Genomic DNA, 16,528 nt, shown 5'->3' on the forward strand with positions numbered 1-16,528 from the left:
AGTAATCTGAAAGTATGTTGCCTATTATATGCTGATGATGCGGTGCTGATTGCTAATAGTATGGATGATCTGCAGTCTCTCGTGTCTAGGATGAACCAAGTATGCATGAAGAATGAGTTAATGATGAATGTAAGTAAGTCTAAAGTAATGGTGTTTGAAAGGGAGAGTACGAAAACAGTGTGCAATATAGCTGTGAATGAGGAATACTTGGAGCAGGTGGATGAGTTTGTGTATTTAGGAAGTATGTTCTAGAGAGATGGGAAGGCTGACAGAGATATTGAAAGAAGGGTAAATGCAGGTAACTCTATTAATGGAGGACTGAACGCAGTTGGCGCTAGCCAAAAATTGTTCAAAGAAGCGAAGCTAATAGTCCACTGTGGAGTGCTGGTACCTACCCTGATGTATGGAAGTGAGGCATGGAACTGGCATCGAAAGGATGAAAGTAGATTGAATGCTGTTGAAATGAGATCCTTGAGGCGTATGTGTGGCAAAACCATGTATGATCGTGTGAGAAATGTGGTGATCCGCAAAGAGTGCAAGGCTGATGTAAGTGTAATGAGTAAGATCAAGAAAAGGACGCTTAGATGGTTTGGGCATGTAGAGCGAATGAGCGAAGAAAGGAGTGTAAGGAGAATATACGGTGCAAATGTGAATGGTAGCAGTAGTCGGGTACGCTCGAGGAAGACAGGGAACGATCAAGTGAATCACATACTTGAGTCTGGCCATGTCAAGAGTCAGAAAAATAGAAGAGTATGTATGAGACGATGTATGAATGTGAATGAGGCAAGGACTGTGTGCCAAGACCGAGTTGTTTGGCGGTCCGTCCTCTCTGACGTATAATAATTAGGTCGCACAGTTTTCTTATATTTTTTCTTTGTCTTGTTCTGTTTCATTTTTAGATTTATTAATACTATCTTATTCTTCGATGTATGATAATAATTATTCCCTAGTTTTACTTTTGTACAGTGCGCCCCCAATAATCGAGCCAGTTACGAGGCAGGTCACGCGCGCACAGCCCTAAAAGTCCTGTACAGTCACCGGCCGTAAAGAAGTATCCGGATATAAGTCTGACTCTGGATTTTTCCACATCATAACACCTTATATTTGTGCTACGTGCCCAAACTGGCAAATATCATAAACTAACCACCCGACTGTCGAGTCGGGACGCATTATGTACCCATTCAAGTGTGTAGTCAGACCTCTTAATCCTTAAAAGTATAACTTACTTTGACGCAGGACGTCTTGAGTTTAAAATCGGTTAGTGACTGAGTTGACACATGCGCTGGGTTCCTAATTCGGAGGCCGCAAGAATTCACTAAGAAAATAATTCGCTAATAATGATACGTAGTATATTTGCAGCAGGTTCCCGAGTTGTACAGGAAGAAAAATCGATTTTTACCATTATATACAAAGAATTTTTGATGTAATGCAAAATTTTTCGTAATTTCATGAACACGTGTTCCGACATCATGATAATATATTCGTAATTAACTAAACTTTTATCAGGAAACCCGTTAATTCATTCGTTAGTCCTAAAATAAAGTTTTTAACTAGAAATACCAAGAATTTGAAGAGATTCTTAGTAAATTTTCAAAAGCCATTTTTTTTCAAGACCTCTAGTAAGAATTGAAGCGTTGCATGATATGGTTTTAACTGTGTTTTGTGGCCAGATCTAAATAGTCAGATTATTTATCATATTTCTCTTTTTTTATTTTTTATTTTTATTTAGTAAAAGATTATACATTTATATACATTATTTAAGAAATGTTTTGACTGCCCAACTAGGAGGATTCCCGTTTTAGGACAGTAAAATTTTTATTTATTTTTTATTGTGTTTATTTCTTGCTAGAGCAATCCCGATGAGTTACAGAACTCATTTTAGGGCAGGAGGAACTTACAATTCATATGTAGGAGGTAGTAGGTACAATTTTACAACGGTATTTTGATATCAAATATAAGTTTCACATTCAATACAGCATAAAAATTAAAAATTAAAATAATGACACGTTAAGTAGAACAAACAACAATAGAAAACAAGTACAGAAGGAAAAAAGAAAAACATGGATAAGATACAACAAGAAATGACAACACAGTTACATATTTTCATTTTTAAATGTAGTTAAAAAATATTCTTTTAACGCATTGCTTTGCAATTTTTTATTATGGTGGATGTGTTTGTACATATCTGGAAGCGAATTATATAGTGTATAGGCAATATAGTTCAGTGATTTTAACCCATATTTTGTAGTGTGTGTTTGAGGAATGCGGATTTTATTGTTATTTCGAGTATTGTGGTTGTGGATGTCTTGATTGTAAAGTGGCTTGATGTTGGTGTGAGTTGATTTTTGGGTAATTTGTAGGATGGTGCTTGTGATTTCATATTTAGGAAGGATTGTAATTGGAAGGATACCAGAAACTGAATAGATGTCCCTAACATGAGTGTCCCATGGAAGTTCAAACACATTTCTGAGAGCTCGGTTTTGAACCACCTGCAGGTCAGCTATCAATTTCTTTGAGGCAAAACCCCAGATACAGCAGAGATAGGAAAGGTGTGAATGTACCATGGCATAGTATACTGAAGTTAGTAAAGGAATGGGTAGTAATCCTTGAAGCCTATATAGTACACCAGTTATAGGGGTCATTTTCTCTTTTATATGATTAATATGGAGATCCCACGAGAGTTGGGAATCTACGATCAGGCCCAAATATTTTGTGTTCATTTTATTTTCGAGGCAGTTGTCTCCAATTTTAATATCGAATCTGAAATTTTTCTTGTTACCGAAAAGTATAAAATGGGTTTTTTTTACGTTAAGAGTTAGTTTGTTTATTCTCAACCAGTTTGTGAGATGGGAAATATCAGCATTCATCTCCGTTTCAAGCTCCGCTAGGTTCAGTTTATTGTAAAAAATTACCGTATCGTCAGCATAAAGTTGTATAGTTCCTTTAATACCCCACTTTGTTATGTCATTCACGTAGATTAGGAATAGCAACGGTCCAAGAATTGATCCCTGTGGTACTCCACATGTTATTTTACCTAATTCACTCATTTCTCCTCCAAATTCTACTGCCAAAAAGCGATTTGATAAGTAAGATCGAAAAAGCTCCAGAGGTGTACCAACAATACCCAAATGCTTCAGTTTTTCGATCAATACGTTATGATCCACCGTGTCAAACGCCTTCTTTAGATCAATAAATATTGCCGCCGTAAAATCACCGTCATCTATATGTAGGCTGCACATTTAGTGTTAGATCGTCGTCTGAAACCATATTGTTTTGACGTGAGAATTTTGTTGTGTTCGAGATATTTCAATAGTCTTTCTTTAACGACACATTCAAAAATTTTAGAGATAGCTGGAAGTATAGAGATTGGACGATAATTTTGGACATTTTTTTTACATTCATCTTTATGTACAGGAATAATTTTTGCAATTTTTAGTTTATCTGGAAATATACCCTTTGATAGAGAGAGATTTATTAAGTAAACGAGGTCATCCACCAGTTCACCCTTGCAGTTTTTGAGAAGGAGAGAGGTTACACCATCGGAACCAGCTGCTGCTTTAGACTTAAGGTTAGATATGATCCGTAACATTTCCTTTTTATTTGTCCTGATCATGTTAAAAGATTGCTTTGCTTGAGGTTCCGTGTAGATCGTATTTACATCAGTTTTTGAGGTTTTTATGAATGATGCTAAACTTTCCCCAACTGAGAGAAAAAATGTGTTAAATGCAGTTGCAATCTCTTTTGGTCCCTTTACTTCTTTGTCATTTATGACTAGAGATTTACAAGCTATTGTTGGGTTTCGCGAGCTATTTGATAGAATGGAATTGATTGTTTTCCATGTTCGTTGTGGCTTATTAATGTTTTCATTGATCAATTTCGTATAATATTTAGATTTAATGTATCTTCTATAGTTGGTGACAGTATTACGAGCTTTATTTTTTTCTATTGTCAAAGGAATACTTTCTTGATTTTGTTTCCAAAGTTTAAATATACTATTTCGTTTTTTAATAAGTGTATCAAGTTCAGCATCAAACCATGGAGTATTGTTCAGTCTTTTGTCCCCTGTATTTGTTTTTACTTTTGTTTTGCTTGAATTTATAGCATTCTGGAGATAGTCAGCGAAATTATTATAATTTTTGTTTACATCATCAGACGAATGATCAAATTTACAAGTTTTAAGTGAAGTATTTAATTTTTGATAATTTATTTTGTAAGCATTTGTGAGGTTTATTGCGGATCTGTTATTGGGAAGGTTTTTCAAGGAATTATCATAATCCAATATAAGTATATTGTGGTCACTAAGGGGATCATCAATGTTTGAAATTGTGCCGGAAACATTTGTCCTATTTGTAATGATGTGATCTATCAACGAGCTGGTGTTATTAGTTACCCTTGTGGAAAACATTGTGTTACATAAATAAAAGTTATATGATTTCAAGGTGTGAATATACTGAATATATCTTCGTGTAGTATCAGTGTCTTTTGAGATATCGATATTGAAATCTCCAAAGTGTAATAAAAATAAATTAGGATGAGTATTAACATTTTGATAAGTTTCTTGATAAGAATAGTATTAAAATAATAATGAAATAATAATAATTATTTTTTTGATAAATTAATGTTTTTAAGACAAGATTTTATTTATGCATAGCACAAAGGATAACAATTATTTTTATAAGCAATAATTGTTCGCCTGAAACACTCATCCACATTGAAAAATCTCCTGATAAAAATCCCGTTGGCGTCATGTATTTTTTATCAGGAGATTTTTAAATGTGGATGAGTGTTTCAGGCGAACAATTATTGCTTATAAAAATGAAATAATAAGTATATGTACTGTTAACTGGTGCCTGAGCCTACTAACATATTTTTTATAAATATGAATAACAAAGAGAAGAAATATAATAAAATAAAATATCCAATTAAACATAAGATAAACTGCTGCTTGGATAGCATTCTAATTTAAAAGTACTATCTCTTTCCACTTCCCACTACGTTTAGCCTCACAAAATACAAAAAAAGATGTGGATATTCACGTAATTCTCCATCTTCCTCTTTCCCAAGTAATTTCAATCCCCACTACGTTTAATCTCACGACAATTGGGGATATCATAGTCTCACTTGCTCCAAACGGTTGGGGGGGGTAAAGTGAGACTCTTGTGTTGATAATGGATCAACCGAAAAAATATTATCAATCAACTTTCTGTATTGACTCCCCTCAATTAACTTCGTTGATAAACTACCATGTTCCCTGTAGACCAACTAGACTCAAGTCACCTTATTATTGCAACAATACTGGAACTAACGCAGAACAAAATTCAATAATCCATCGCTTGCACAGATTAGGCAATGAATATTCCAACATCGATCACGCTGATTGTCTTTTATCTAATAAAAGATGCATAAAACAAAAATTGTCGAGTAGTACCATACCATCATAATGATTATGTACTTCAGATTAAAAACTACTAGTACTCGAAAGGTAGAAGCTGATATCAGTGCATTATATATCATAGTCATCATAGGTACTATGTAAAACTTTATCGGACTGTCAAGCAGTGTCGCACATTATTATTATACACGCGATTCTCCCGGTAGATTTACGTAATTTATTACTTTTGTTTCCTTTTCATATTATAATAGTATATATTTTATTCCTTTCATTTTCTAATAGTATATACTTTTCTTAAGTATTTTATTTTATTTTTTACAAACTCTTAATGCCTTTTAGACATTTTATAAGCACTTCATTCTTCCTTATACTACTTTATTGTATATTATTACATATAATTTCTTACTTTGACTTATTACTATACTACAGATTGCTACTTATATTATATTTATATCTCCTTTTTTCATACTTTTAACCTTACTTACTATTTACTGATTATACCATTATACTTACATTTATATTGTTGCATTCCTTGTGTTGCTGTACTATTCTCTGTAAATTAGTATGTGAATGGCTCATGTTGTGCCGTATATGTGAAATATATATGTGAATAAGTTGCGCAGTGATGCGCAGTACGCAAAGCGCATTCTTTATTTTGTCAAGCTCTGCCCACTGACTAAAAATCTCCCTAAAAAGCAATTAACTGTTTGTGTTTGAACGCAAAGCAGCCTACAATCTTGCTCCTAATTTGGAAATCTTTTGGTATTTATTATAATTAATCCCCCCCCGCTTCCTCCCCCACAAAAACTCCGCTAAGATAAAGTCGAGAGAATGAAAAACACAATTTAAATTCATGAATTAATTATTACAATTTTATCTATGGCGTTGTTTTAAATATTCATGAGGACTTTTATAAATTACTATGCGGAAATTTAAAGTCGTGAGATTTTTAAACAACGCTTGCTTTAAAGCGATCCAACTCTTAAAATTTAAAAGAAAAAAGCTCAATCCTTACGCTGGCTGGTGGTGATTTTTTACCATAACATAATCTATCTATTTTCAATTTTAGATATATCTCTTGTGCCAATTTTAAAGTTTTTTTTTTGGTAAGACTGAGGATTGTACCTTTCTCCACTAGGAACTGGAATTTACCACGCTAACAACTGCGCCAAATCCAAATTGGGTACGACCGACATTTATTTCCTACATAAACTGCTGTAATACATCTAATTTCAAAGAAATATGAATATCTCCGCGTGTGTATGCGTGATTGCTACCAAAAGTTTGTAGAATGCATTGTCATCGACAGTGAGTCTATAGTATCTCCCGAGTTTAAGCTTGATTGGATGTCGGGAAATGGATTCATTTCCACTTACAAAATCTGCAATCATTCATTCACAAAAACAAAATCAAATTTCAAATATGTGATTTGAAAGGAAGTTATATAAATGCGAATGTTAGAGTGAGCGCGTTAATATATGAAAACATAGCAAAAATCTCTCGAAAAATGTCATAAGCAGCATTTAAAGAGACACTGTGAATTTTTTTATAACCATACATGGAGAAAATGAGTACTGCTAATTCATTAAATTTTTTTTCAAATTATTGGTTATCCGGTTAAAACAAGAATTTCCGCCGCTAGTGACAAACTTTTAGTAAATTTCTTATATATTTGAACATAAAATGCGAAAACGTTATGATTTTTATGAACACCTAACGTATTTCAACAACCATTGACATACAGAAATTAAAAGATATCAACATACTGAAACTGAAGTTATACTTGTCAGGAATAATTGCCTGTTTTTCCCTTTCTTTATATTTATCATCAGTCTATATTCATTTCTACTTTATTAAGATGTTTCTAATTACACTCTTAATTGCTCAATATTTATTATGTAATAGAATCCTATATCCTTGCATCATATATCCTCCTTACACTCCTATCTTCGCTCATTCGCTCTACATGCCCAAACCATCTAAGCGTCCCTTTCTTAATCTTACTCATTACGCTTACATCAGCCTTGCACTCTTTGCGGATCTCCACATTCCTCACACGATCATACATGGTTTTACCACACATACGCCAAAGGGATCTCATTTCAACAGCATTCAGTCTACTTTCATCCTTTCTTTGCCAGTTCCATGCCTCACTTCCATACATCAGGGTAGGTACCAGCACTCCGTTGTGGACTGCCAACTTCGCTTCTTTGGACAATTTTTGGTTAGTGCCAACTGCGTTCAGTCCTGCATTAACGGACTTACCTGCATTAACCCTCCTTTCAATATCTCTGTCAGCCTTCCCATCTCTCTAGAACATAATTCCTAAATATACAAACTCATCCACCTGCTCCAAGTATTCCTCATTCACAGCTATATTGCACACTGTTTTCGTACTCTCTGTTTCAAACACCATTACTTTAGACTTACTTACATTCATCATTAACTCATTCCTCTACCCTAAAGTAAAGTTCATGCATACTTTGTTCATCCTAGACACGAGAGACTGTAGATAATCTATACTATTAGCAATCAGCACCGCATCATCAGCATACAATAGGCAACATACTTTTAAATTACTCATAATTAATTATTCAGATTACGAATAATTTGAAGAGATTCTTAATAAATTAGTAACATCTTTTATCTTAGTATAGCAAGTCAAATAACAGAATCAGATGTGTTTTTATAAATATATATCCCAATTGGGGATGAAATAGTTCCATCAGTTTCGAACAGTCTGGAACAGTTAAGAAACGCACTCACTTATAGATTCAATGTACCTGCGCGTTCAACACGCTCTTGTGTCCTGTTCAGGGTTGATCAAAGCAAAACGAACGCTAAGCAGAATTCTTGCCTCAACAGACTATGCAATAATTAAAATAGCGTATTATCTAAGGTTGATATTTTCAGTTGCAAACTTACCAAATACAAGAGGTCCATAAAATAATATATCTCTTAGGGTTGTGAATAATGTTTATGTCTCTATTGTTTATATCTCTATTATGATTTGATTTATATCTACAACCTCTCTCCATGGCTATAAATGTACTGTTTTGTAAATTTTTCGTTTTATATAATTTTGTTTTGTATACATTTTTTAATTCATATTCCTTTCTCCTAAATTTAAATATTTTTTTCCATATTATGCTGTCTCAGTTAAAGTCACAAGGAGGAAATCCATAATTGGTTTTATTTTACTATTTAATACTTATGTACAAACTGATAAATGTAAACTGTCAATTTTCCGAAAATGAATAAATAAATTCTACAACAAAAACAAATATTAATTTTTGAAAAATGTTGTATTCCAAACCCGTTCTTGTTCAATCAATACACCAACTTTGGTCGTATATTTAAAAATTTGTCATCCATTAATTGTATTAACGCTTAAACTCCAATGTCGGGTTGAGGGAGGGGAAGAGGAGGTGGAAGCGTGTTCTGAATAACGTCCATTCTTTTAGACTAAATAGGGGAGAATTTTCTCACCCCCTGGTAAAAAAATTGTTCTGCTTTCGAAAGAATTGCCAGACATCTTTTTTTGATGCGGGGAACAACACTGATAAATTTGGTCACGTTTTTTAGTAAAATATGTAATTTTGTGACTAATTTAGTACCCAACTAACTAGATCTTAGCTAACTGAAGCCGTGACTAACTTCATTATTACCTAAATCTTAACTTACTGAAGACGTAAATTACTTTATTTTTTAAGTAACATAAGTATTAAAAAACTTAAGTCCTAACTAACTTAAGTTTGAACTAATTTAAGTCCTAACTAACTCATTTAGAAAAAATAATTTAAGTGTTAACTTACTTAAGCCTTAATTAACTTAATTTAAGTCTCAACTAACTAACCCGTAACTATCTTAATTATTACTTAAATCTTAGCTAACTGAAGCCGTAACTAACTTTATTACCTAAACCTTAGCTAACTGAAGCCGTGACTAACTTAATTATTACATAAATCTTAGCTAACTGAAGCCGTAACTAACTTTAAGTTTTAAGTAACATAAGTATTAAAAAACTTAAGTACTAACTAACTCATTTAGAAAAAAATAATTTTAGTTTTAACTAACTTAAGCTTTAATTAACTTAATTTAAGTTTCAACTTACAAACCCGTAAATATCTTAATTATAACCTAAATCTAAGCTAACTGAAGCCGTAACTAACTTTAAGCTTAAAGAAACTTAAGTATTAACAAACTTAAGTCTTAACTAACATAATTCTTAACTAACTTAAGTCTTAAATAATTTAAGTCTTAACCAACATAAATCACAACTAACTTATTTCTTAACTAAAATCAGTCTTAACTAACTCATTCAGAATAATTAAATTTAATTTTTAACTAACTTAAGCCTTAACTAAGTTAATTTAAGTCTCAACTAACTAAAGCATTTATTAACTAAATCCACACATAACTTTAGTCTTAACAAACTAAACTTTTAACTGAATTAAATCCTAACTAATTTATGTCTGAACAAACTTAAGTTTTAATTCACTTAAGTCTCGACTAACTTAAGTCTTATCTGACTTAAGTCTAAACTAACTTAAGTCTTAAATAACTTACTTACTGACCGGTCGGTGACTGAGTTGACATTTGGGTCCGTTTGGGTCCCACCCAGGATCAGTGTGTTCAATTCCTCGGCTGGCTAAGTCCTCTATCACAACGCAAGCAACATTTTCAGCTTACTGTGGTGGTAGTAAGAGATTTTGAAATATTGTCAGGTTATTTGTAACCCGGGAATGTAAAAAAAATAAAATGTCTTTATTAAAAAAAGTGTGACTAACTTAAATGTAAAAAAACTTAAGTTTAAACCAACATAAAACTTAATTAATTGTGTAAAATATAAATAACCAGTTTTATTTTTATAACTAGGGAAAACGTCCAATTTTAAGCTATAAGTAGTACCGTATAATTATGATTTTTGGAAAACTGATAATTTTTTTCACATAAAAAATGCAACCTTAAATAATTTCTCCGGATTTCTGCAGTGGTACTCCCCTCCTAATGGGGCCGTTTGTCCTCTAAAACAATAATTATTTAAATTAGACCCCTTCCCCTTTATCTCACATCTACACGGCGATTAGAAGCGACCAAGTCGAACGAGCGCTGAAAGGGGAATTTTCCGTGCTTTTCTTCTTGCATATTTCTGCATACTAATTTTGTTGAAGGTATAAAAAAGCTTAAAATAATGTCATGTAAGGAATAACATAAGATTTTTTTATTATTTTGCATGCATAATCTAACCTAACCATCACTACGTTTCTCCGCAGGGTTAGACAGAGATGATGGACTACAACACCACATATTCTGTCTTGGCAAAAACTCATTATCGCCTTGTTATCCTGACTATTGATATGATCCGATTTTTTTTTCTATGAAGCAATATATTTGCATCTTGAAATTTTATCCGAACGATGCAAATAAAACAGTGGCTTTACATGAACATTAACTTCGCATGCGCGTTATCTTGTCATGAACGTTAATTTTCCATGTAAATTAACATACCATAAATATTAACTTTCCACGAATATTTACTTCCCATAAGCATTTACTTCCCATAAACATTTATTTTATATGAATATTTACTTTCCATGAACATTAACTTTTTATAAACATTAACATTCCATAAATATTAACTTTCCATGAATATTTAATTTCCATGAACATTAACTTTCCATGAATATTTAATTTCCATGAACATTAACTTTTTATAAACATTAACTTTCCATGATTATTTACTTTCCATTAATATTAACTATTTATAAATATCAAGTTTCCATGAAAACCAACTCCCCATTAACATTAAAATTCCATTAATACTAACTTTCACATTAACATTCCATGATAATTAACTAACTATCAATACTAACTTACCGATCACATTAACTTTCCATGAACGTTGACTTACCATCAACACTATCTAACCGTTTAACGTATGAAGCACGGGGCTTCAAATTCCAGTAGGAATTATTTCCGTGACAACCGTTCACATTTATGTGCCATGAACGTTGACTTTCCGTCAACACTAACTTGCCGTTCACATTAACTTTCCACGAACATTGACTCTCCATCAAAATTGACTTACCGTTCACAATAACTTTCCATGAACGTTGACTTTCCATCAACACTACATAACGTACCGTTCACATTAACTATCCACTAACGTTAACTTTCTATCAACACTTACTTACCGATAACATGAACTTTCTATGAAAGTTAAACTTCCATGAAAGTTGACTTTCCATCAACATAAACTTACCGTTAACATTAACTTTCCATGAACATTAACTTTGGAGTACGTTGTAAGGATAAATATAATGGGGAAGTTGAAGGTTGGAAAGTAGACGACTTTTGCCATTTAAAACCATAACAAGCAAGAATGGTAGTTTTTGAGGTTTCACACCACATCTATGCATCTTCCACTCTGTCGGTATGTTCAAAAATTTGAAAAATATAATTTCATCTATTTCTATAACAGAGAAGATCTTCTCGTGCAAATTATTCTAATAAATTTACTTTTAAAATAAACATAGTATCACAATCAGAAATCTTGAAATGTACTCTGAGAATTTTTACTTTAGAGTCTTTAGCAAACACACAGATTTAACAAAGGGCCCGAAGGTAGGAAGATCTCCCCCATCCCTGAAGACGGCGCTCATTAGCAAAAAGCTAATATTGACTTAGCGACAGGTCGAGCTCAGTAAAGGGACTGTTCCTCAGTTAAGTCCCTAGAGAAGTAGCTTAGATTTATATAAATTTATCATGTCGGTACAAAATACATTTATTTGTCTTACGCGCCAGTTCAGCGTTGATGTAGTTGAGTCAGTTTTATGCCTCGACTAGTCAAAAATAAGTCTATTCTTAGTGTCTTATATCACCACGAATATACGCAATAGGCATAAAAATCGCTTTGCAAACGGAGTACAAAATGACCAATTTAACCCTAAAACGGTATTTTGTTTTGTTGTGAATTATTTTAAGTCAATAAATGAAAATTGGCGCTCTGAAACGTGCCACAAATAAACTATATATTATTTTTAAATAACAAATTTTCAAATAACACACATTTATCGGGATTTGAACCCGTGACCTACGGTTTGCTAGTCGAAAGCTTACACCTCGACAACGGAGGCCGTAATTATATAGGTATACGGAATAATCCGTGTCCGGATTTTCGAATGTGCGCAATAATCTATCTCCAGAAATTTCCGTGTGTGGAGTTATGTACGTAGGCACGAAACGATTTGTGCGGAATATTCCAACACCTGTCAATTTTCCTAATTTCCAGTCCCAAAAAAATAAATATTTTTCAAAACGTTTTTGTGTCTTTAAAAAGTTATCATATTATACTCTGTATTATCCAAAATTAGTTAAAACCTCCCAACGCCCGAAGCGGGGGTCGTACTAAAAGTTTCCCAATTAAAGCGGCCGTGGGAGGGGCGCCCGAAAAGTTTTTAATATTAAATTTGCATACATGGGCCAAGAGGCGTCACTTCCCGTCTAGAATGGCTGCCTAATAAGGAAACGGTCTTTAAAAGTTGACGTTTTATGATGCCTTGTAAACTGTATGGTACATGGTGTTTTGAAATTGACGTGAAAATATTTTCAAAGAAATTGTAAAAAAGTTCGTTGTGAGAATTTCTGCATTTTTTAAAGAAAGAGAAAGACGTTGAAATAACTTAACAGTCCACAATGGGGTGATGATTCTGTAGGGTTAGGAGTTTACATGTACCGGAAATAATGACAACATTACTTTTACCCACATTCATGTGAGGCTGGTATCACTGTAAGCCTGCGCGCGATACCTCGCGCGGCAAATATTTCATTCTCTCTCCAGTGGCCGGTTTAGCCCTAAATCTCCTCTAACGTACGCGATCTGTTTTGTTAAAATAAAAAATAAATTGAAAATATCCGAATTGTCATGTTTGCACACCAAGAGTAATCACGCAATCTTGGATTCTGCGGATTGGAGAACAACAGAATCATTCAACCAACAACCCATTTAAATTGGCGATAAAAACTAATCATCCAAAATACTAACTATGATGTATGGCTCCAAGGCTAAGCACTGGCAGAGGAATGATGAAATAATACTAAATGCCATACAAATGAAATCTATGAGGCGTATGTAGTTAAAACCATGTATTATCATGTGAAAAATGTGGAGATTTGAAAAGAACGCAAGGTTGTTGTATAATAGTTTCCATCCTCTATCTTCGTCGAATGTCACAGCGGTGCTGCTAAGGTCTGGTATCTGTGAGAGGATGTTGTGTCAGCGCTTTATTAGCAGCAGACACATACCTGGATGGATGACGAACCTCGTGCTGGCACTGTTGGTGGACGAGGTAGACTCTCTCGCTGCAGCAGCCGGTTCAGTTTCCTCACCACCTAGGATTCTTGCTGCAGAGTCTCCATCTTCTATATTCGTCGAACATCACAGCGGTGCTGCCAAGGTCTGGTATCTTTGTGAGGATATTGTGTCAGAGCTTTATTAGCAGGAGACACATACCTGGACGGATGACAAACCTCGTGCTGGTACTGTTGGTGGACGCAGTAGACTCTCTCGCTGCATCAGCTGGTACAGTTTCTTTACCACCTAGGATTCTTGCTGTAGAGTCTCCATCTTCTATATTCGTCGAACGTCACAGCGGTGCTGCCAAGGTCTGGTATCTTTGTGAGGATATTGTGTCAGAGCTTTATTAGCAGCAGACACATACCTGGACGGATGACAAACCTCGTGCTGGTACTGTTGGTGGACGCGGTAGACTCTCTCGCTGCATCAGCTGGTCCAGTTTCTTTACCACCTAGGATTCTTGCTGTAGAGTCTCCATCTTCTATATTCGTCGAACGTCACAGCGGTGCTGCCAAGGTCTGGTATCTTTTTGAGGATATTATGTCAGCGCTCTATTAGCAGCAGACACATACCTGGTACAGTTTCTTTACCACCTAGGATTCTTGCTGTAGAGTCTCCATATTCTATATTCGTCGAACGTCTCAGCGGTGCTGCCAAGGTCTGGTATCTTTGTGAAGATATTGTGTCAGCGCTTTATTAGCAGCAGACACATACCTGGACAGATAACGAACCTCGTGCTGGCACTTTTGCTCTCTCGCTGCAGCAGCTGGTCCAGTTTCCTAAACACCTAGGATTCTTGCTGCAGAGTCTTCATCTTCTATCTTCACTTGTCACCTGTTCCTGTTCTTCATTTTATTTAACTTAATTCACTTTATTTTTGTAATAATTATATTTTTTGTAGTACCTGCATCAACTGTAAAGCACTCCTGAGGTTATATCTCACAAAAGCGGCGCTATACAAATTGTACAAAATATAAATAAATAAATAGCCTAAGGATAATAATATAAACATAGAAATAATAATATATCATAATAAAGCCATCGTCCCCACTATTAAATTCCATGTGCCGACTAGGAATACAAAACAAAATGTAACATTTTCCTGCAATACATACACAACCAACTATCAGACACAATCACTAACCAATAAGATGCTTAATCTAGGATATACGTCGTGAGTACAATTGATGTATTTACTGACTCCATTTATAGAATTAAGTGTAATCTATATCGGCACTTTGTTGAATCCTACAAAATTACAGTAGCGTTGGTAATGTAGTTTTAGTGATTTGTCTTATGTGTAGTATTGTTCTAGTTTCTATATTGTGTTACTGTTTCATGTTTAACTTATATTTTTTTATATGCAGTTTACTTTAAAAAAGATGTGTAAAATTTTCGATAGCTCTCTCGGTATATTCTGTATAATTATAATCCATGTAAAAGTCCATCGCTAAACAATGTTTTACCACACATTGGTCTCAAAGATCTTATTTCTACAGCATTCACTATACTTCCAACCTTCCTCTGCCAGTTCCATATTTCACTATCAAACATCAGTGTAGGTACCAAAACTCCACTGTGGACTGCAAGCTTCGTTTATTTTCACAATTTTTAACGTGAAAACATTTTAAAAAAGCACATTTAATTTTTTTTAATATATGTCATGCCCAAGGGTTGTGGCGCACAATCTTCGTATGTATTAAAAAAATACCTTTGTTCGTTGCTTGTTAATGCGCTTACGTCATCGAGCGAGGAAAGGGTCAAACGAAAGCCTCAAAATTATGCGCGATCAAAGAATCAATCATAACTCTGCAACGGAAAGGGTTACATGAGTTATTCGTGCGTCGTCGTGTAGATCTTGAGGTGCTCTAAATAGTAAGCTGTGGTGGAAAAACAAAAAATGCCCAGTGACAAACGATAGGCATCCACCCAAATTTTCGTTAGCTTGGAGTTTAATAAAAAAAGAACGCGCGTCAAACATTAGCTGAAAGTATTTTTTTACAATTTACTATTACAACAAAATATAACGAACGATGCTATATCATATTTTCCCCCCAAAACACTTACGATTGTATTTTTTACAATATCCTAGTAATACATAATTTGCAATAGACGTCTTTTTTTCGCATGTTTCCAGCTTGCAAATGTATGTCTTTTTTACACATGTTCCCAGTTTGTACAAATGTGATATGTGTTTATTAGGTTTTTGGCCATTTTGCAAAATACGATATCGCATATGGCTTTTTTGGATTTTGAAATATTTGACCGTTTTTAGCAGTCGAAGTGTATTGAAAAGGTGCCCTACTTGAAATGAAATGTTTTGATTTCCAATATTATAAAAAAGTATTTTATTTATTATTTTATGTTGCTACTACACAAGCATCCCTACTGCTCCCAACCATCTGGAGCCAGTGAAACTAAGGCACCTTTAATTGTGATATGCTGTAGGTGGGAGGGTACCTGACTATTCCGATCTGGTCACCAAAGCCATTTTAAACACCGTTTCAATTCTGAATGGCGGTCTTACACCAGGGCGATACTGATAGTATCTTCCACTCTGGAACGTACACTGTACTATATATTGTATTTAATTAATGCATTGCGAAATAGCACAATTTCATCAACATGATTTTAATCCACGACCTTCGGATTGCAAGTCGAGAGCCTTGCACCTTGACCACAGGGGCCGTCAACGTACAGTAATTACTTATTTCTGCCGGTGATGAGTAACATTTTTTTAATGCGAAACCCTATCAAGAACCTCAACTGTAATGCAT

This window comes from Hesperophylax consimilis, chromosome 17 (assembly GCF_061612785.1).
Source record: "Hesperophylax consimilis isolate HC1 chromosome 17, BYU_Hcon_1.0, whole genome shotgun sequence".
Lineage (NCBI taxonomy): Eukaryota > Metazoa > Arthropoda > Insecta > Trichoptera > Limnephilidae > Hesperophylax > Hesperophylax consimilis.